This window comes from Schistocerca americana, chromosome 2 (assembly GCF_021461395.2).
Source record: "Schistocerca americana isolate TAMUIC-IGC-003095 chromosome 2, iqSchAmer2.1, whole genome shotgun sequence".
In the NCBI taxonomy this organism is placed as follows: domain Eukaryota; kingdom Metazoa; phylum Arthropoda; class Insecta; order Orthoptera; family Acrididae; genus Schistocerca; species Schistocerca americana.
Window position 1 is genome coordinate 40146637 of NC_060120.1, and position 19531 is coordinate 40166167.

Sequence of the window (19531 nt, forward strand, 5' to 3'; positions counted from 1 at the left end):
TGCCTCTTCCCAGTGGCATTGCACATAGAATGCTGTCTGCCCTGGGCCATTTTGTGACCAGAGGCAATATCTTCAAAGTTAAATATGTTACGTTGACGCTCCCTCCTCGGAAGGGCGGATTGAACCTCACAGATGTCTATAAAAAGGCACAGGCGCTCTATCTAAGCAGTATGTATAAGCTATGGACAAAATCTCCACACTGTCTCACTGCTCACCTTCTCAACGAAATCTCCCCAGCGAACCTCAACCCCCCGATTGATGTACATCATATTCCACACGACCTTTATCATTTAAAATACTTCCTGCTTGAATATAGTTATGCTCGAACAAGAATTCCGGCGAAGGAAATAACGGTGGTGAAGCAACTTTATAAGACTTTGATCGAGTCCACCTCCAGGAATAACATCGAAGACAAATATACAGCTCACAATTGGCGGGTCATTTGGGATAATATACATTCACGCCATTTACCGTCTCACGTGCGAGCGTCTTGGTATCTCACGGTGAATCGTAAAATAGCTACCAATGCCAGACTCCATTCCATTCATCTGGCCGATTCACCCTTATGCAACACTTGCCAGGTACAAGATAGCGAGGAACACCGATTTGTCTGCGAAAAAGTGCGAGATGTTTGGGCGGTCATACGACAGTTGTTGGCGAGCATCACTAGAACAAGCCCTGCGACCATAACGCCAGCTGACTTCCTCACTCCGGAGGTCGTGCCTTACCCGCAGACCAAAAGAAATTCAGTAAACTGGCTTAAAGGCCACACAGTTTACTATCTTTTCAATGTGAACGAAACGAGTAAAGAAGACTTTCTCCTGTATTTAATGATACAGCACCACCGACTACAGAAGACTAAAAACTATAAAGCTCATTTTGCAAACTTTTTAAGTCACACGATCATTTCACAGCCAGTATAGGATGGAGTGCTTAAAGCCATTTCTTCCGACATGGTGGATTCCGTTCTTCCTTCGGACGCCCGAAGTGAAGACCAAAGAAGTACGTGCGGGACAGACTAATTTACGAGTGCGTCACTTGGATCATTCGTCACGTTCAGAAATTAACAGAATGTTTGTAGTAGCGCGTTCCGTATCATTGGCGGATGCCCTGCACAGAACTACGTTTCCTAGTTTCTTAATTGTAACAGTCGACCCGATGGAGAGAAATAACGATAGAAGACTTTTAATTTATATTTTTCATTCCATACTAACTCTGATTTGTGGGGTGAGTCGCACTCATGCGGTGCAAAATGCACGGATTCCCGGCTCTCCCGAATACATATGAAAATGGACATGTTCATTTACACTGCAAATGGATGCAACATTTTGTCTCCGGAATAATTTCTGTTTTTATGTTACTGGCGGCGGAGTCAAGCCGCAGCATTTCTTCAGTACGCACATGAGGTAGGGTGCCGTGGTGACAGTTACGGTGGGAGACAGGATGGCCAGGCCTCAGATTGCATGACCCCTGCCCTCCTTGCCTCTCCCTGCCTGTTACCGCATTTTCAAAATGAAAATATGGAAAAAATATAAAAAAAAAAAAAAATAAAAATAAAAATAATAAAAAGGGAAAAAAAAAAAAAAAATGGATAAGGCGTCGGACTTCGGATCCGAAGATTGCAGGTTCGAATCCTGTCACGGTCGTGGTTTTCCAATTCTGCAAAAGAAACACACCGTTTTAGTGTAGCTATTGAGCAGTACGAAATCGTCTGAATGTTGCTGTTGTCCATTTCCTGCTTGGAGATGCACTTGAGCTTGATACACACACAGCCAGAACGGTGTTATCTAGCGAAAACTACAATAAAAAAAAGTAACAAAAAAAAAAAAAAAAAAAAAAAAAAAAAAAAAAAAAAAAAAAAGGGGTATGATTCCTGCTTGGGGTGCGGGAGGTCCCGGGTTCGGATCCCGGACGAGCCCTAGCGTTTTGTGCAAACTGATCGCACGTCAGTGGCTGAGTCAGAGCAAAAAGCTCGCCGTCAATATCAAATGAATTTCTTATTCGATGTGAGCAATTGCCACTTGGATCCGACGCGTGAAGGCGATTACGAAAAAAAAAAAAAAAAAAAAAAAAACATGGTGTAATGGTTAGCACTCTGGACTTTGAATCCAGCGATCCGAGTTCGAGTCTCGGTGGAACCTGACGCTGTGTTTTGCGTTCGTTTCTAGAAATGTGTACGAGCCGGTGGTTGGAATTGAAAAAAAAAAAAAAAAAAAAAAAAAAAAAAAAAAAAAAAAAAAAAGGGGTATGATTCCTGCTTAGGGTGCAGGAGGTCCCGGGTTCAAATCCCGGACGAGCCCTAGCGTTTTGTGCAAACTGATCGCACGTCAGTGGCTGAGTCAGCGCAAAAAGCTCGCCGTCAATATCAAATGAATTTCTTATTCGATGTGAGCAATTGACACTCGGGTCCGACGCGTGAAGGCGATTACGAAGGTTTCGGGTACAGATGGTAGCAGATGCATGTCAGTACGTCTTGCTTAAAGTGATGAAAAAGTGTTTCCGCCCGGGATCGAACCGGGGACCTTCTGCGTGTTAGGCAGACGTGATAACCGCTACACCACGGAAACTGCTTGTGTGCACCTTACTTCACAGACGACTTATAGTGATGTTGCCATCGTAACTGAAAAATTCAATAAATGTGGTACTTGCAAACGAAGGGACATGCAGCAGATCCACACACGACGTGGCTCATTGGAGGACAATACGACATAGGCAGGAAAATACTGTTCCCGCCCGGGATCGAACCGGGGACCTTCTGCGTGTGAAGCAGACGTGATAACCGCTACACTACGGAAACGACGGACCTGAGGAGTCCATCCTTGTTCACTCGAACTTGCCTCAGACTTTCTCTCGCCCGCGAATGCACACACGACAGTTCCTTTGTCAGCCTGGAACCCATCACAGCCGAGGGCTCAAGAAGTCTTCGGGGTGCTCGAGAGGGTGTCTGCCGTAGCACCCCTAACGAGATAGCGGCGTTTCGCGCAGTCGTTATTGCAAGCCATATCAGCAAAAGCAATCACTTTCTCAGCAGCAGGCAGTGCGAGCCCAGCGGCAGCTCTACATGAAGGTACCAATAGCCCAGGAAGGCCGCCGACCGCAGGAATTCGCGCCGCCCCCATCCCGCCAGCGTACACGAGACTTCCAGGGCACCCTGGACGACATCGAGGGACTGGAATAATTGGCATTCGCCGTGTCACAGGGCTCGTTGGTCTAGGGGTATGATTCCTGCTTAGGGTGCAGGAGGTCCCGGGTTCAAATCCCGGACGAGCCCTAGCGTTTTGTGCAAACTGATCGCACGTCAGTGGCTGAGTCAGCGCAAAAAGCTCGCCGTCAATATCAAATGAATTTCTTATTCGATGTGAGCAATTGACACTCGGGTCCGACGCGTGAAGGCGATTACGAAGGTTTCGGGTACAGATGGTAGCAGATGCATGTTAGTACGTCTTGCTTAAAGTGATGAAAAAGTGTTTCCGCCCGGGATCGAACCGGGGACCTTCTGCGTGTTAGGCAGACGTGATAACCGCTACACCACGGAAACTGCTTGTGTGCACCTTACTTCACAGACGACTTATAGTGATGTTGCCATCGTAACTGAAAAATTCAATAAATGTGGTACTTGCAAACGAAGGGACATGCAGCAGATCCACACACGACGTGGCTCATTGGAGGACAATACGACATAGGCAGGAAAATACTGTTCGTGCCCGGGATCGAACCGGGGACCTTCTGCGTGTGAAGCAGACGTGATAACCGCTACACTACGGAAACGACGGACCTGAGGAGTCCATCCTTGTTCACTCGAACTTGCCTCAGACTTTCTCTCGTCCGCGAATGCACACACGACAGTTCCTTTGTCAGCCTGGAACCCATCACAGCCGAGGGCTCAAGAAGTCTTCGGGGTGCTCGAGAGGGTGTCTGCCGTAGCACCCCTAACGAGATAGCGGCGTTTCGCGCAGTCGTTATTGCAAGCCATATCAGCAAAAGCAATCACTTTCTCAGCAGCAGGCAGTGCGAGCCCAGCGGCAGCTCTACATGAAGGTACCAATAGCCCAGGAAGGCCGCCGACCGCAGGAATTCGCGCCGCCCCCATCCCGCCAGCGTACACGAGACTTCCAGGGCACCCTGGACGACATCGAGGGACTGGAATAATTGGCATTCGCCGTGTCACAGGGCTCGTTGGTCTAGGGGTATGATTCCTGCTTAGGGTGCAGGAGGTCCCGGGTTCAAGTCCCGGACGAGCCCTAGCGTTTTGTGCAAAGTGATCGCACGTCAGTGGCTGAGTCAGCGCAAAAAGCTCGCCGTCAATATCAAATGAATTTCTTATTCGATGTGAGCAATTGACACTCGGGTCCGACGCGTGAAGGCGATTACGAAGGTTTCGGGTACAGATGGTAGCAGATGCATGTTAGTACGTCTTGCTTAAAGTGATGAAAAAGTGTTTCCGCCCGGGATCGAACCGGGGACCTTCTGCGTGTTAGGCAGACGTGATAACCGCTACACCACGGAAACTGCTTGTGTGCACCTTACTTCACAGACGACTTATAGTGATGTTGCCATCGTAACTGAAAAATTCAATAAATGTGGTACTTGCAAACGAAGGGACATGCAGCAGATCCACACACGACGTGGCTCATTGGAGGACAATACGACATAGGCAGGAAAATACTGTTCCCGCCCGGGATCGAACCGGGGACCTTCTGCGTGTGAAACAGACGTGATAACCGCTACACTACGGAAACGACGGACCTGAGGAGTCCATCCTTGTTCACTCGAACTTGCCTCAGACTTTCTCTCGTCCGCGAATGCACACACGACAGTTCCTTTGTCAGCCTGGAACCCATCACAGCCGAGGGCTCAAGAAGTCTTCGGGGTGCTCGAGAGGGTGTCTGCCGTAGCACCCCTAACGAGATAGCGGCGTTTCGCGCAGTCGTTATTGCAAGCCATATCAGCAAAAGCAATCACTTTCTCAGCAGCAGGCAGTGCGAGCCCAGCGGCAGCTCTACATGAAGGTACCAATAGCCCAGGAAGGCCGCCGACCGCAGGAATTCGCGCCGCCCCCATCCCGCCAGCGTACACGAGACTTCCAGGGCACCCTGGACGACATCGAGGGACTGGAATAATTGGCATTCGCCGTGTCACAGGGCTCGTTGGTCTAGGGGTATGATTCCTGCTTAGGGTGCAGGAGGTCCCGGGTTCAAGTCCCGGACGAGCCCTAGCGTTTTGTGCAAAGTGATCGCACGTCAGTGGCTGAGTCAGCGCAAAAAGCTCGCCGTCAATATCAAATGAATTTCTTATTCGATGTGAGCAATTGACACTCGGGTCCGACGCGTGAAGGCGATTACGAAGGTTTCGGGTACAGATGGTAGCAGATGCATGTTAGTACGTCTTGCTTAAAGTGATGAAAAAGTGTTTCCGCCCGGGATCGAACCGGGGACCTTCTGCGTGTTAGGCAGACGTGATAACCACTACACCACGGAAACTGCTTGTGTGCATTTTACTTCACAGACGACTTATAGTGATGTTGCCATCGTAACCGAAAAATTCAATAAATGTGGTACTTGCAAACGAAGGGACATGCAGCAGATCCACACACGACGTGGCTCATTGGAGGACAATACGACATAGGCAGGAAAATACTGTTCGTGCCCGGGATCGAACCGGGGACCTTCTGCGTGTGAAGCAGACGTGATAACCGCTACACTACGGAAACGACGGACCTGAGGAGTCCATCCTTGTTCACTCGAACTTGCCTCAGACTTTCTCTCGTCCGCGAATGCACACACGACAGTTCCTTTGTCAGCCTGGAACCCATCACAGCCGAGGGCTCAAGAAGTCTTCGGGGTGCTCGAGAGGGTGTCTGCCGTAGCACCCCTAACGAGATAGCGGCGTTTCGCGCAGTCGTTATTGCAAGCCATATCAGCAAAAGCAATCACTTCCTCAGCAGCAGGCAGTGCGAGCCCAGCGGCAGCTCTACATGAAGGTACCAATAGCCCAGGAAGGCCGCCGACCGCAGGAATTCGCGCCGCCCCCATCCCGCCAGCGTACACGAGACTTCCAGGGCACCCTGGACGACATCGAGGGACTGGAATAATTGGCACTCGCCGTGTCACAGGACTCGTTGGTCTAGGGGTATGATTCCTGCTTAGGGTGCAGGAGGTCCCGGGTTCAAGCCCCGGACGAGCCCTAGCGTTTTGTGCAAAGTGATCGCACGTCAGTGGCTGAGTCAGCGCAAAAAGCTCGCCGTCAATATCAAATGAATTTCTTATTCGATGTGAGCAATTGACACTCGGGTCCGACGCGTGAAGGCGATTACGAAGGTTTCGGGTACAGATGGTAGCAGACGCATGTTAGTACGTCTTGCTTAAAGTGATGAAAAAGTGTTTCCGCCCGGGATCGAACCGGGGACCTTCTGCGTGTTAGGCAGACGTGATAACCGCTACACCACGGAAACTGCTTGTGTGCACCTTACTTCACAGACGACTTATAGTGATGTTGCCATCGTAACTGAAAAATTCAATAAATGTGGTACTTGCAAACGAAGGGACATGCAGCAGATCCACACACGACGTGGCTCATTGGAGGACAATACGACATAGGCAGGAAAATACTGTTCCCGCCCGGGATCGAACCGGGGACCTTCTGCGTGTGAAGCAGACGTGATAACCGCTACACTACGGAAACGACGGACCTGAGGAGTCCATCCTTGTTCACTCGAACTTGCCTCAGACTTTCTCTCGTCCGCGAATGCACACACGACAGTTCCTTTGTCAGCCTGGAACCCATCACAGCCGAGGGCTCAAGAAGTCTTCGGGGTGCTCGAGAGGGTGTCTGCCGTAGCACCCCTAACGAGATAGCGGCGTTTCGCGCAGTCGTTATTGCAAGTCATATCAGCAAAAGCAATCACTTTCTCAGCAGCAGGCAGTGCGAGCCCAGCGGCAGCTCTACATGAAGGTACCAATAGCCCAGGAAGGCCGCCGACCGCAGGAATTCGCGCCGCCCCCATCCCGCCAGCGTACACGAGACTTCCAGGGCACCCTGGACGACATCGAGGGACTGGAATAATTGGCATTCGCCGTGTCACAGGGCTCGTTGGTCTAGGGGTATGATTCCTGCTTAGGGTGCAGGAGGTCCCGGGTTCAAGTCCCGGACGAGCCCTAGCGTTTTGTGCAAAGTGATCGCACGTCAGTGGCTGAGTCAGCGCAAAAAGCTCGCCGTCAATATCAAATGAATTTCTTATTCGATGTGAGCAATTGACACTCGGGTCCGACGCGTGAAGGCGATTACGAAGGTTTCGGGTACAGATGGTAGCAGATGCATGTTAGTACGTCTTGCTTAAAGTGATGAAAAAGTGTTTCCGCCCGGGATCGAACCGGGGACCTTCTGCGTGTTAGGCAGACGTGATAACCGCTACACCACGGAAACTGCTTGTGTGCACCTTACTTCACAGACGACTTATAGTGATGTTGCCATCGTAACTGAAAAATTCAATAAATGTGGTACTTGCAAACGAAGGGACATGCAGCAGATCCACACACGACGTGGCTCATTGGAGGACAATACGACATAGGCAGGAAAATACTGTTCCCGCCCGGGATCGAACCGGGGACCTTCTGCGTGTGAAGCAGACGTGATAACCGCTACACTACGGAAACGACGGACCTGAGGAGTCCATCCTTGTTCACTCGAACTTGCCTCAGACTTTCTCTCGTCCGCGAATGCACACACGACAGTTCCTTTGTCAGCCTGGAACCCATCACAGCCGAGGGCTCAAGAAGTCTTCGGGGTGCTCGAGAGGGTGTCTGCCGTAGCACCCCTAACGAGATAGCGGCGTTTCGCGCAGTCGTTATTGCAAGTCATATCAGCAAAAGCAATCACTTTCTCAGCAGCAGGCAGTGCGAGCCCAGCGGCAGCTCTACATGAAGGTACCAATAGCCCAGGAAGGCCGCCGACCGCAGGAATTCGCGCCGCCCCCATCCCGCCAGCGTACACGAGACTTCCAGGGCACCCTGGACGACATCGAGGGACCGGAATAATTGGCATTCGCCGTGTCACAGGGCTCGTTGGTCTAGGGGTATGATTCCTGCTTAGGGTGCAGGAGGTCCCGGGTTCAAATCCCGGACGAGCCCTAGCGTTTTGTGCAAAGTGATCGCACGTCAGTGGCTGAGTCAGCGCAAAAAGCTCGCCGTCAATATCAAATGAATTTCTTATTCGATGTGAGCAATTGACACTCGGGTCCGACGCGTGAAGGCGATTACGAAGGTTTCGGGTACAGATGGTAGCAGATGCATGTTAGTACGTCTTGCTTAAAGTGATGAAAAAGTGTTTCCGCCCGGGATCGAACCGGGGACCTTCTGCGTGTTAGGCAGACGTGATAACCGCTACACCACGGAAACTGCTTGTGTGCACCTTACTTCACAGACGACTTATAGTGATGTTGCCATCGTAACTGAAAAATTCAATAAATGTGGTACTTGCAAACGAAGGGACATGCAGCAGATCCACACACGACGTGGCTCATTGGAGGACAATACGACATAGGCAGGAAAATACTGTTCCCGCCCGGGATCGAACCGGGGACCTTCTGCGTGTGAAGCAAACGTGATAACCGCTACACTACGGAAACGACGGACCTGAGGAGTCCATCCTTGTTCACTCGAACTTGCCTCAGACTTTCTCTCGCCCGCGAATGCACACACGACAGTTCCTTTGTCAGCCTGGAACCCATCACAGCCGAGGGCTCAAGAAGTCTTCGGGGTGCTCGAGAGGGTGTCTGCCGTAGCACCCCTAACGAGATAGCGGCGTTTCGCGCAGTCGTTATTGCAAGCCATATCAGCAAAAGCAATCACTTTCTCAGCAGCAGGCAGTGCGAGCCCAGCGGCAGCTCTACATGAAGGTACCAATAGCCCAGGAAGGCCGCCGACCGCAGGAATTCGCGCCGCCCCCATCCCGCCAGCGTACACGAGACTTCCAGGGCACCCTGGACGACATCGAGGGACTGGAATAATTGGCATTCGCCGTGTCACAGGGCTCGTTGGTCTAGGGGTATGATTCCTGCTTAGGGTGCAGGAGGTCCGGGTTCAAATCCCGGACGAGCCCTAGCGTTTTGTGCAAAGTGATCGCACGTCAGTGGCTGAGTCAGCGCAAAAAGCTCGCCGTCAATATCAAATGAATTTCTTATTCGATGTGAGCAATTGACACTCGGGTCCGACGCGTGAAGGCGATTACGAAGGTTTCGGGTACAGATGGTAGCAGATGCATGTTAGTACGTCTTGCTTAAAGTGATGAAAAAGTGTTTCCGCCCGGGATCGAACCGGGGACCTTCTGCGTGTTAGTCAGACGTGATAACCGCTACACCACGGAAACTGCTTGTGTGCACCTTACTTCACAGACGACTTATAGTGATGTTGCCATCGTAACTGAAAAATTCAATAAATGTGGTACTTGCAAACGAAGGGACATGCAGCAGATCCACACACGACGTGGCTCATTGGAGGACAATGCGACATAGGCAGGAAAATACTGTTCCCGCCCGGGATCGAACCGGGGACCTTCTGCGTGTGAAGCAGACGTGATAACCGCTACACTACGGAAACGACGGACCTGAGGAGTCCATCCTTGTTCACTCGAACTTGCCTCAGACTTTCTCTCGTCCGCGAATGCACACACGACAGTTCCTTTGTCAGCCTGGAACCCATCACAGCCGAGGGCTCAAGAAGTCTTCGGGGTGCTCGAGAGGGTGTCTGCCGTAGCACCCCTAACGAGATAGCGGCGTTTCGCGCAGTCGTTATTGCAAGTCATATCAGCAAAAGCAATCACTTTCTCAGCAGCAGGCAGTGCGAGCCCAGCGGCAGCTCTACATGAAGGTACCAATAGCCCAGGAAGGCCGCCGACCGCAGGAATTCGCGCCGCCCCCATCCCGCCAGCGTACACGAGACTTCCAGGGCACCCTGGACGACATCGAGGGACTGGAATAATTGGCATTCGCCGTGTCACAGGGCTCGTTGGTCTAGGGGTATGATTCCTGCTTAGGGTGCAGGAGGTCCCGGGTTCAAATCCCGGACGAGCCCTAGCGTTTTGTGCAAAGTGATCGCACGTCAGTGGCTGAGTCAGCGCAAAAAGCTCGCCGTCAATATCAAATGAATTTCTTATTCGATGTGAGCAATTGACACTCGGGTCCGACGCGTGAAGGCGATTACGAAGGTTTCGGGTACAGATGGTAGCAGATGCATGTTAGTACGTCTTGCTTAAAGTGATGAAAAAGTGTTTCCGCCCGCGATCGAACCGGGGACCTTCTGCGTGTTAGGCAGACGTGATAACCGCTACACCACGGAAACTGCTTGTGTGCACCTTACTTCACAGACGACTTATAGTGATGTTGCCATCGTAACTGAAAAATTCAATAAATGTGGTACTTGCAAACGAAGGGACATGCAGCAGATCCTCACACGACGTGGCTCATTGGAGGACAATACGACATAGGCAGGAAAATACTGTTCCCGCCCGGGATCGAACCGGGGACCTTCTGCGTGTGAAGCAGACGTGATAACCGCTACACTACGGAAACGACGGACCTGAGGAGTCCATCCTTGTTCACTCGAACTTGCCTCAGACTTTCTCTCGTCCGCGAATGCACACACGACAGTTCCTTTGTCAGCCTGGAACCCATCACAGCCGAGGGCTCAAGAAGTCTTCGGGGTGCTCGAGAGGGTGTCTGCCGTAGCACCCCTAACGAGATAGCGGCGTTTCGCGCAGTCGTTATTGCAAGTCATATCAGCAAAAGCAATCACTTTCTCAGCAGCAGGCAGTGCGAGCCCAGCGGCAGCTCTACATGAAGGTACCAATAGCCCAGGAAGGCCGCCGACCGCAGGAATTCGCGCCGCCCCCATCCCGCCAGCGTACACGAGACTTCCAGGGCACCCTGGACGACATCGAGGGACTGGAATAATTGGCATTCGCCGTGTCACAGGGCTCGTTGGTCTAGGGGTATGATTCCTGCTTAGGGTGCAGGAGGTCCGGGTTCAAATCCCGGACGAGCCCTAGCGTTTTGTGCAAAGTGATCGCACGTCAGTGGCTGAGTCAGCGCAAAAAGCTCGCCGTCAATATCAAATGAATTTCTTATTCGATGTGAGCAATTGACACTCGGGTCCGACGCGTGAAGGCGATTACGAAGGTTTCGGGTACAGATGGTAGCAGATGCATGTTAGTACGTCTTGCTTAAAGTGATGAAAAAGTGTTTCCGCCCGGGATCGAACCGGGGACCTTCTGCGTGTTAGTCAGACGTGATAACCGCTACACCACGGAAACTGCTTGTGTGCACCTTACTTCACAGACGACTTATAGTGATGTTGCCATCGTAACTGAAAAATTCAATAAATGTGGTACTTGCAAACGAAGGGACATGCAGCAGATCCACACACGACGTGGCTCATTGGAGGACAATGCGACATAGGCAGGAAAATACTGTTCCCGCCCGGGATCGAACCGGGGACCTTCTGCGTGTGAAGCAGACGTGATAACCGCTACACTACTTTTTTTTTTTTTCTTTTTTTTTTTTTTTTTGCCTTAACCACTTTTTTTTTTTTTTTTTTTTTTTTTTTTTTTTTTTTTTTTTTTTTGTAGCGTGTGCGGTATTTATTTAGTAGATATATATTATTCCCACTGCTTCGTGACAACAAAAAACATGCCTTTTTGTAACAAAAAAGTAATCATGAAGCAATGGATGCTGATTGTGTATATTTGGTTGCTCATGGTCTAGTTCTTTTTTTTTTTTTTTTTTGTATTAGTTGGTTTGGTTTATTTTCGCTTTTTTTTTTCTTGTAAGGGAAGAATCTTCATTGAATGCAAAAAATAAGTGTTAAGGTAAGGCACTATTGCCATAGCCTTATTGTCTTCTTGATAGGTATAATAATAATAAAAAAAAAAGGAGAAAAATCCTCTTCCATTAAAAGAAATGAGACTTCCATGTTAGTAATAAAATCGTAAAAAAAAAAAAAAACTTATCTGTATCCTACGATGGTGATTTTTTGTTGTTTCTTGTTCTTAATTTTTTTTTCTTCTTTTTTTTTTAACGTTTTTTTGTTTGTTTTTTTTTCGGCCTCTGCAGTGGAACGAACAAAATAGCCTTCTGAGTTAGCAGAGTATAATTGATGGTTATATGAAGCTGGAAAATTGTAATTTTTTTTTTTTTTTCCTGGTTTTTAGAAAACAAGCGTCCATTCGCTTAAAGAAATGATTTGTGTTTATCTCAGCCGCATGTCAACCAATGCCCAGTCGCTCAAATACTATTTTTAGCATATTGCCGTAGTTTTTCTTGTGATCTTTATATTTCAGGGCTCTATAAAAAGCAAACTTCAAGTGCACGTAAAACTCAATGGAATTGTCAGATCCCAGGTGATTAATTACGTAGTTCACATAGTGTCCCATTAACCAGTGGACGGAGTTGTTTTTTGTTGCGGGAAAATAGCGAGTCTGAGGCCTGAGGAATGTCACAGGGGGAAAATTTTCTACCGAAGACCTCGTAAGAAATGCAAGTTGTTCTCTAATCCAATTACAGATTTGTAGATTCCCACCGCACGTTAATCTGTGCACTAACGTATCGATCAGTTTGCATTTGAGACATAGATTCGTTTCGCTAATGCCGATTGCATGTAGCCTTTCATTAGTGCTGATGGTCCCATTCACTGTTTTATACCATGTTGATTTGACGTCGGATGGAAGACCACGCATATGAATATTTTCCCATATGGCGTCCCAATCAAAATGTGGGTATTGGCTTTCTAATTTGTTTCTCCCCTCCATTTTCCTTCGATGACACAGAATATCGCGGGCCGTGATCCGTCGTGAGTTGATTATGGCATTGCCAAGATAGCTGAGTTCCACGAAATATACTCGAACGTGCTGGAGCCGGTTATTTATTTTTTGCACATTCACCGGTGGCTGTAGACTTGCAGGCCTGACAACTTCAAATAATTTAGTTGTAACGCTGTCAGCGTGGTCGCTAAGGATAGTGGCGGTCCTTTTTATAAAAAGTGCAGACGCCTTATTTCTAATGTCAACTAAACCTAAACCTCCTTTCCTGGGATCTAAGGTCGCTGTTGTTGCAGCTACTCGGAATATTTCACCTCTCCACAGATAACTGGCAATGGTAGACATTATCTGTTTTCCAATCATTTTTGGTAACGGGAAGATCTGCGCTGTAAAGTAACCTTTGGAGAGGAGGCAGTTGTTAATGAAAAGTACCCTCTGAAACTGGTTCATATTACGGGAAAGGTTTTCTCTTGTTATTCCAAGAATTTGTCCTGACGTATTTCTCCAATTGATAGCTGCCATTTTCAATGGACAAGGCGTCAGCGTTATTCCCAGTGCTTTGCACTGGGTGACTTTTGTCGCCCAGGCTAATGTGGTGTGGTGAAAACCCCGTAGGTTTAAAAGTTTGCTTTTGTTTGCGTTGAGACTCGCTCCGGAGACGCTACAGTACTTCTTAATTAGTATGTCCAATTTCGAAATGTCTTCGGCATTACGCACTACGACTCCGACATCATCGGCATAGGCGTTTATAACAGTTCGGTGAGCAGATAATGTGAGGCCAGTCAGGGTGACATGAACACTGCGGAGAAAAGGCTCTAAAGACAGCACGAAGAGGAGCATTGAGAGGGGGCTGCCTTGAGGCACGCCACGCCTGATCTGGATCTGCTTTGTCCTCTGGCTGTTGACTGAGATACAAGCGCTGATTCCTGTTGCAATATTTCTAATCACACTTAGGACGCGCTCATTAAAACCTATTTTCTTCAGTGTGGCATTAAGGAATCTATGATCCACACGATCAAAAGCTTTCTGGAAGTCAATAAACATGATAGCACATTTGATATTGGTCACAGCAGTGATTGCAATTACATCTCTATATTCAGCTATGCTTTTAAAAATACTCCTATGAGGAACACATGACTGGTATGGGCTTACTATCTTTGTAGCGAGCTGTGAGAGTCTGTTGTTGATAATTCTGCTGATAATTTTATAATCAGAGTTTAACAGAGAGATGGGACGAAAGTTATTAAGGTTTGTTTTTGCAGTAGTTTTTGGAATGAGTACTATTGTACTCTCTTTAAAAACAGAAGGTATCTGTTTTCCCTGAAGCACCTCGTTTGTGATTCGGGTAAACATGTCACCAATCAAAGGCCAGTATCGTATATAAAATTCAACAGGCAAACCATCTGGTCCCGGTGATTTCTTCAAAGGAGACTTGCAGATGGTTCTGTAGATTTCTTCGTTAGGACACTCGACGAGAAGATTTTCGTTTTCCTCATCCGACACCTGAGGAGCTATGGAACTAAGGTAATCATCGAAGGACTCTTCACATACAGGACTGACTGAGTATAGGTCTTCGTAATACTTGTGCACTGCATTGACGATGTCTCTCTGAGTCGTGAGTGTCTCGCCATTTTCAGACTGAAGTCCATCGATGAAGGTGCGTCTCCTGTTTCTTTCGTGCCTCAGTAGATGGTACAAGGAAGCATGTTCATCCTCCACGACTGTTTTAGCCTTTGATTTTATTTTCAGACCCTCCATCTGCTGTCTTTTAATGCTGAGCAATTTGGCCTTGGTTCGCTTGATATCTACCAGACGGATGTTGGAAGTGTCTGCCTGCTCGTATAGATTTCGCAGCACGGTGTAATAAAATTCTATGGAATTTTTCAAGTCTTTCGATCGTTGTGCACCATAATGGATGAGAACTTTTCGCAGTTTAGGCTTTGCCCTGTTGCACCACCAGTCTAGTACTGAGACATGCCTGTTTACGGAGCGGAGGCACATCGCCCACGCTTCTGTCAAACTTTCCTCTAGTCCGTCGTCCTGCATCAGTGACATGTTAAGGTGCCATTGACTTCTGAAACGACGAGTAGGTTGCGCAGTAAGGTTGACGGTAGCAAGCACGGCACTATGATCAGAAAAGTAGACAGGAGTCGTCTCCGCTTTAATGAAAGAGCTGACTAGACTTTGCGATATGTAGAGTCTGTCAATTCTACTTCGTGATTGAGGACCGATATATGTGAAAGCCACAAATGTGGGATACGTTATTTCCCAAGCATCTTTAAGCTGTAAAACAGTGACAAAACGCTTCAATTCATTGCAGTTATTAAAATTTGGAACCTGGTCTTTTTTATTGATCACACAATTAAAATCACCGCCGATTATAAGATCCGTTGGGTTTTTCCGCAATAAATAAATGATCTCGTCTTTAAAGAACTGTGCTCTTGCCATTCTATTGGATGTGCCGGAAGGGGCATACAGATTGATAAGAGTAAAACCAAAGACTTTTATACCTATCGCTCTGCCGGATTCCAATCTTTCAATATCTGTGACAGGGATCCCCTCCCTGACTAAAATTGCTGTCCCTACGTTAGTGTCAAGCGAGACATTTGAAATAGACAAATATCCTGGCACTGTAAGGTTAGTGAGTACAACTTCTTGTAGGAAAACAATGTCCGTCCCTGACTCATATAGGTACTCTTTGAGCGCCGCAATTTTAGTCGTCGATGTAATCCTGTTAACATTGATAGTTGCAAAAGTATACGCCTGGGACATTTAGTTTACATAAAAATGTACATAAAGGAATAAAAAAAAATTGTAAAATAATGATAAAAACAGGGAGCTGTGTCGCTTCTAGAAGGGATAAAATATTCCACTTCAACAAGCACCTGCAAGAATAATCTACAGAGAAATACCTATGAGTATGGAAAATACATGAACCACTGCGTTTGGTTCCTCCGAAAAATGACTAAGACAATAGGACAATCAGAACGTAAAGCGGTTCAACGATATTTTTCCCCCTTTTTTTTTTTTTTTTTGGTGAATGGTGATCCTCAGTGTGGTGGCGTATTCCTAAGTTCTCGGGTTTTAGTTTTGCAGAGGGGCTTTCCATCAGTAATGGTACTTGAAGGTACATCCTTAGGTTCTTCCGTAATAATTTCATACAGGACATTCTTGGCCGTTGCGTCATCTTGTCCAGGTCGTTGTTTGCTTTGGTTACGGGAAGCTTTGAGATTAGGTTGCGGTTTGAGTCTACGTCTTTGGACATCGTGGTTCAACGCGCCGTCCTTCGCGTTGTCTATCGTCACCACCGTAGAGACCGAAGCTGCCTCAACAGTGTCCTGTTCATGACGTCCACTTCCTTGTCCTTCCGGCACTAACTCCAGGGCACTGACTGAATCGGTTGGTTGGGGGTCGGTAAGTTCGTGAATGCGGTTCTGCTCCGTCACCTCATGGGGTTCGGAGTGCGGCACGTCCGTCGCCGCGACAACCGTTACTGCTTCGCCTCTGTGGTCGGTTGGTACCTGTGCGGCAGCCGACAGCGGTTGGGTTGTCTTAGCCGCTGTCGTCATTTCCATACATGTGCTGTCTGTTTCCTCTAACACATTTGCGTCACATTGCTTCTGTTTGCGGGTGGAGGGGGAGTTGCGGGAGGACTCGCCGTCCGAGCCGTCATCAGTCACCTCCAACGGTCGTTTCTTATTCTGAAGATCGCATTCGGGAACAGAAGGGTGACTTGTTATTACTTGCAGAGGTGGGAACTCTGTGTTAGTTACAGCGGGCATTGTAGAAGTACCTGCACCACTGTCATTAGCAGAAGGAGGGGAGTTGTTGCTTGGTAAGACGTCGCTAAGGGTCAATTTTTGACGCTGTGTTAGATTATTCCGGAGGACAAAAACACGGCGTGGACAATCTTGCCTGAAATGACCTGTCTCGTTACAAATATTACACGTACGCTCCTGTCCAGAATAAACAACATGTGCTTTATGACCTGCAACAGATATATGGGACGGAATATTGGCTTTCACCTCCATTTCGACGGACCTAATGCCATTATAACACTGTATCTTGTACAGCTTCGACCATCGTTCGTTATAGATGGATTTAACTTCCCCATATTTAGATAGAGCGTCTTTGATCAACTGATTGTCAACTTCGATAGGAACGTTCAAAATCCTCACGTTGGTGTACATGATATCAGCTTTTCGGACAGAAACATTACTTTTTGAACCATCTCGATGAACAAATTCAACAGAATTACCCCATTTTGCAAGTAACTTATCGATAGTCACGGAGTTCAGAAATTTAACATAAACACAGTATTTTTCAGCATCTAACTGCGTGGTGTGAACAGAGTCAGAATTGATACAGATTACCTCTGTGAGCCAGTCATGGATCTCCAGTGCAGTGGGTTGGACCGGCCGGGTTTCCTTCTCGAACGAGAAGACTAACGTATTCTTCCTGACGGTGTCAGACATGATCTTCTGTGCCGACGAAATTCCGGTACAAACCGAAATCGCGACGAAGAACGAAACGGAGAATGGACAATAACACTTCAAAAACACTTATCAGGACCACCAAATGCAATAACACTACGAAAATGCACAGACAGCTGTACGTAAACACAAAACACCGGCGATTGCGCAAGCGTATGCGGAGCAAGCAACAAGCACGTCCGACCGCGGCGACGGCTAAAGCCAGAATGTCCACTCGGCCACCTCGTCTTCTACACTACGGAAACGACGGACCTGAGGAGTCCATCCTTGTTCACTCGAACTTGCCTCAGACTTTCTCTCGTCCGCGAATGCACACACGACAGTTCCTTTGTCAGCCTGAAACCCATCACAGCCGAGGGCTCAAGAAGTCTTCGGGGTGCTCGAGAGGGTGTCTGCCGTAGCACCCCTAACGAGATAGCGGCGTTTCGCGCAGTCGTTATTGCAAGTCATATCAGCAAAAGCAATCACTTTCTCAGCAGCAGGCAGTGCGAGCCCAGCGGCAGCTCTACATGAAGGTACCAATAGCCCAGGAAGGCCGCCGACCGCAGGAATTCGCGCCGCCCCCATCCCGCCAGCGTACACGAGACTTCCAGGGCACCCTGGACGACATCGAGGGACTGGAATAATTGGCATTCGCCGTGTCACAGGGCTCGTTGGTCTAGGGGTATGATTCCTGCTTAGGGTGCAGGAGGTCCCGGGTTCAAATCCCGGACGAGCCCTAGCGTTTTGTGCAAAGTGATCGCACGTCAGTGGCTGAGTCAGCGCAAAAAGCTCGCCGTCAATATCAAATGAATTTCTTATTCGATGTGAGCAATTGACACTCGGGTCCGACGCGTGAAGGCGATTACGAAGGTTTCGGGTAGAGATGGTAGCAGATGCATGTTAGTACGTCTTGCTTAAAGTGATGAAAAAGTGTTTCCGCCCGCGATCGAACCGGGGACCTTCTGCGTGTTAGGCAGACGTGATAACCGCTACACCACGGAAACTGCTTGTGTGCACCTTACTTCACAGACGACTTATAGTGATGTTGCCATCGTAACTGAAAAATTCAATAAATGTGGTACTTGCAAACGAAGGGACATGCAGCAGATCCTCACACGACGTGGCTCATTGGAGGACAATACGACATAGGCAGGAAAATACTGTTCCCGCCCGGGATCGAACCGGGGACCTTCTGCGTGTGAAGCAGACGTGATAACCGCTACACTACGGAAACGACGGACCTGAGGAGTCCATCCTTGTTCACTCGAACTTGCCTCAGACTTTCTCTCGTCCGCGAATGCACACACGACAGTTCCTTTGTCAGCCTGGAACCCATCACAGCCGAGGGCTCAAGAAGTCTTCGGGGTGCTCGAGAGGGTGTCTGCCGTAGCACCCCTAACGAGATAGCGGCGTTTCGCGCAGTCGTTATTGCAAGTCATATCAGCAAAAGCAATCACTTTCTCAGCAGCAGGCAGTGCGAGCCCAGCGGCAGCTCTACATGAAGGTACCAATAGCCCAGGAAGGCCGCCGACCGCAGGAATTCGCGCCGCCCCCATCCCGCCAGCGTACACGAGACTTCCAGGGCACCCTGGACGACATCGAGGGACTGGAATAATTGGCATTCGCCGTGTCACAGGGCTCGTTGGTCTAGGGGTATGATTCCTGCTTAGGGTGCAGGAGGTCCCGGGTTCAAATCCCGGACGAGCCCTAGCGTTTTGTGCAAAGTGATCGCACGTCAGTGGCTGAGTCAGCGCAAAAAGCTCGCCGTCAATATCAAATGAATTTCTTATTCGATGTGAGCAATTGACACTCGGGTCCGACGCGTGAAGGCGATTACGAAGGTTTCGGGTACAGATGGTAGCAGATGCATGTTAGTACGTCTTGCTTAAAGTGATGAAAAAGTGTTTCCGCCCGCGATCGAACCGGGGACCTTCTGCGTGTTAGGCAGACGTGATAACCGCTACACCACGGAAACTGCTTGTGTGCACCTTACTTCACAGACGACTTATAGTGATGTTGCCATCGTAACTGAAAAATTCAATAAATGTGGTACTTGCAAACGAAGGGACATGCAGCAGATCCTCACACGACGTGGCTCATTGGAGGACAATACGACATAGGCAGGAAAATACTGTTCCCGCCCGGGATCGAACCGGGGACCTTCTGCGTGTGAAGCAGACGTGATAACCGCTACACTACGGAAACGACGGACCTGAGGAGTCCATCCTTGTTCACTCGAACTTGCCTCA

General features: G+C 48.7%; 34 non-coding genes across 34 annotated transcripts; 11 read left to right on the top strand and 23 right to left on the bottom strand.

Moving 5' to 3' along the window:
- Positions 1-2494: 2494 nt before the first annotated feature.
- Trnav-aac lies at positions 2495-2567 on the bottom strand. Its single transcript has one exon. It is a non-coding gene; the product is annotated as a tRNA-Val (tRNA).
- Positions 2568-2724: 157 nt separating this feature from the next.
- On the bottom strand, positions 2725-2797 carry Trnav-cac. Its single transcript has one exon. It is a non-coding gene; the product is annotated as a tRNA-Val (tRNA).
- Positions 2798-3199: 402 nt separating this feature from the next.
- Positions 3200-3271, top strand: Trnap-agg. The gene has a single exon. It is a non-coding gene; the product is annotated as a tRNA-Pro (tRNA).
- Positions 3272-3465: 194 nt separating this feature from the next.
- Positions 3466-3538, bottom strand: Trnav-aac. Its single transcript has one exon. It is a non-coding gene; the product is annotated as a tRNA-Val (tRNA).
- A 157-nt stretch (positions 3539-3695) lies between these two features.
- Positions 3696-3768, bottom strand: Trnav-cac. Its single transcript has one exon. It is a non-coding gene; the product is annotated as a tRNA-Val (tRNA).
- Positions 3769-4170: 402 nt separating this feature from the next.
- Trnap-agg lies at positions 4171-4242 on the top strand. The gene has a single exon. It is a non-coding gene; the product is annotated as a tRNA-Pro (tRNA).
- Positions 4243-4436: 194 nt separating this feature from the next.
- On the bottom strand, positions 4437-4509 carry Trnav-aac. The gene has a single exon. It is a non-coding gene; the product is annotated as a tRNA-Val (tRNA).
- A 157-nt stretch (positions 4510-4666) lies between these two features.
- Trnav-cac lies at positions 4667-4739 on the bottom strand. Its single transcript has one exon. It is a non-coding gene; the product is annotated as a tRNA-Val (tRNA).
- Positions 4740-5141: 402 nt separating this feature from the next.
- Trnap-agg lies at positions 5142-5213 on the top strand. Its single transcript has one exon. It is a non-coding gene; the product is annotated as a tRNA-Pro (tRNA).
- Positions 5214-5407: 194 nt separating this feature from the next.
- Trnav-aac lies at positions 5408-5480 on the bottom strand. Its single transcript has one exon. It is a non-coding gene; the product is annotated as a tRNA-Val (tRNA).
- A 157-nt stretch (positions 5481-5637) lies between these two features.
- On the bottom strand, positions 5638-5710 carry Trnav-cac. Its single transcript has one exon. It is a non-coding gene; the product is annotated as a tRNA-Val (tRNA).
- Positions 5711-6111: 401 nt separating this feature from the next.
- On the top strand, positions 6112-6184 carry Trnap-agg. The gene has a single exon. It is a non-coding gene; the product is annotated as a tRNA-Pro (tRNA).
- Positions 6185-6378: 194 nt separating this feature from the next.
- On the bottom strand, positions 6379-6451 carry Trnav-aac. Its single transcript has one exon. It is a non-coding gene; the product is annotated as a tRNA-Val (tRNA).
- Positions 6452-6608: 157 nt separating this feature from the next.
- Positions 6609-6681, bottom strand: Trnav-cac. The gene has a single exon. It is a non-coding gene; the product is annotated as a tRNA-Val (tRNA).
- Positions 6682-7083: 402 nt separating this feature from the next.
- On the top strand, positions 7084-7155 carry Trnap-agg. The gene has a single exon. It is a non-coding gene; the product is annotated as a tRNA-Pro (tRNA).
- A 194-nt stretch (positions 7156-7349) lies between these two features.
- On the bottom strand, positions 7350-7422 carry Trnav-aac. Its single transcript has one exon. It is a non-coding gene; the product is annotated as a tRNA-Val (tRNA).
- Positions 7423-7579: 157 nt separating this feature from the next.
- Positions 7580-7652, bottom strand: Trnav-cac. The gene has a single exon. It is a non-coding gene; the product is annotated as a tRNA-Val (tRNA).
- A 402-nt stretch (positions 7653-8054) lies between these two features.
- Trnap-agg lies at positions 8055-8126 on the top strand. The gene has a single exon. It is a non-coding gene; the product is annotated as a tRNA-Pro (tRNA).
- Positions 8127-8320: 194 nt separating this feature from the next.
- Trnav-aac lies at positions 8321-8393 on the bottom strand. The gene has a single exon. It is a non-coding gene; the product is annotated as a tRNA-Val (tRNA).
- Positions 8394-8550: 157 nt separating this feature from the next.
- On the bottom strand, positions 8551-8623 carry Trnav-cac. The gene has a single exon. It is a non-coding gene; the product is annotated as a tRNA-Val (tRNA).
- Positions 8624-9025: 402 nt separating this feature from the next.
- Trnap-agg lies at positions 9026-9096 on the top strand. The gene has a single exon. It is a non-coding gene; the product is annotated as a tRNA-Pro (tRNA).
- A 194-nt stretch (positions 9097-9290) lies between these two features.
- On the bottom strand, positions 9291-9363 carry Trnav-aac. Its single transcript has one exon. It is a non-coding gene; the product is annotated as a tRNA-Val (tRNA).
- A 157-nt stretch (positions 9364-9520) lies between these two features.
- Trnav-cac lies at positions 9521-9593 on the bottom strand. Its single transcript has one exon. It is a non-coding gene; the product is annotated as a tRNA-Val (tRNA).
- A 402-nt stretch (positions 9594-9995) lies between these two features.
- Positions 9996-10067, top strand: Trnap-agg. The gene has a single exon. It is a non-coding gene; the product is annotated as a tRNA-Pro (tRNA).
- A 194-nt stretch (positions 10068-10261) lies between these two features.
- Trnav-aac lies at positions 10262-10334 on the bottom strand. The gene has a single exon. It is a non-coding gene; the product is annotated as a tRNA-Val (tRNA).
- A 157-nt stretch (positions 10335-10491) lies between these two features.
- Trnav-cac lies at positions 10492-10564 on the bottom strand. Its single transcript has one exon. It is a non-coding gene; the product is annotated as a tRNA-Val (tRNA).
- A 402-nt stretch (positions 10565-10966) lies between these two features.
- On the top strand, positions 10967-11037 carry Trnap-agg. Its single transcript has one exon. It is a non-coding gene; the product is annotated as a tRNA-Pro (tRNA).
- A 194-nt stretch (positions 11038-11231) lies between these two features.
- On the bottom strand, positions 11232-11304 carry Trnav-aac. Its single transcript has one exon. It is a non-coding gene; the product is annotated as a tRNA-Val (tRNA).
- A 6643-nt stretch (positions 11305-17947) lies between these two features.
- Positions 17948-18019, top strand: Trnap-agg. The gene has a single exon. It is a non-coding gene; the product is annotated as a tRNA-Pro (tRNA).
- Positions 18020-18213: 194 nt separating this feature from the next.
- Trnav-aac lies at positions 18214-18286 on the bottom strand. Its single transcript has one exon. It is a non-coding gene; the product is annotated as a tRNA-Val (tRNA).
- A 157-nt stretch (positions 18287-18443) lies between these two features.
- Trnav-cac lies at positions 18444-18516 on the bottom strand. Its single transcript has one exon. It is a non-coding gene; the product is annotated as a tRNA-Val (tRNA).
- Positions 18517-18918: 402 nt separating this feature from the next.
- Trnap-agg lies at positions 18919-18990 on the top strand. Its single transcript has one exon. It is a non-coding gene; the product is annotated as a tRNA-Pro (tRNA).
- Positions 18991-19184: 194 nt separating this feature from the next.
- Trnav-aac lies at positions 19185-19257 on the bottom strand. Its single transcript has one exon. It is a non-coding gene; the product is annotated as a tRNA-Val (tRNA).
- A 157-nt stretch (positions 19258-19414) lies between these two features.
- Positions 19415-19487, bottom strand: Trnav-cac. The gene has a single exon. It is a non-coding gene; the product is annotated as a tRNA-Val (tRNA).
- Positions 19488-19531: the final 44 nt, after the last annotated feature.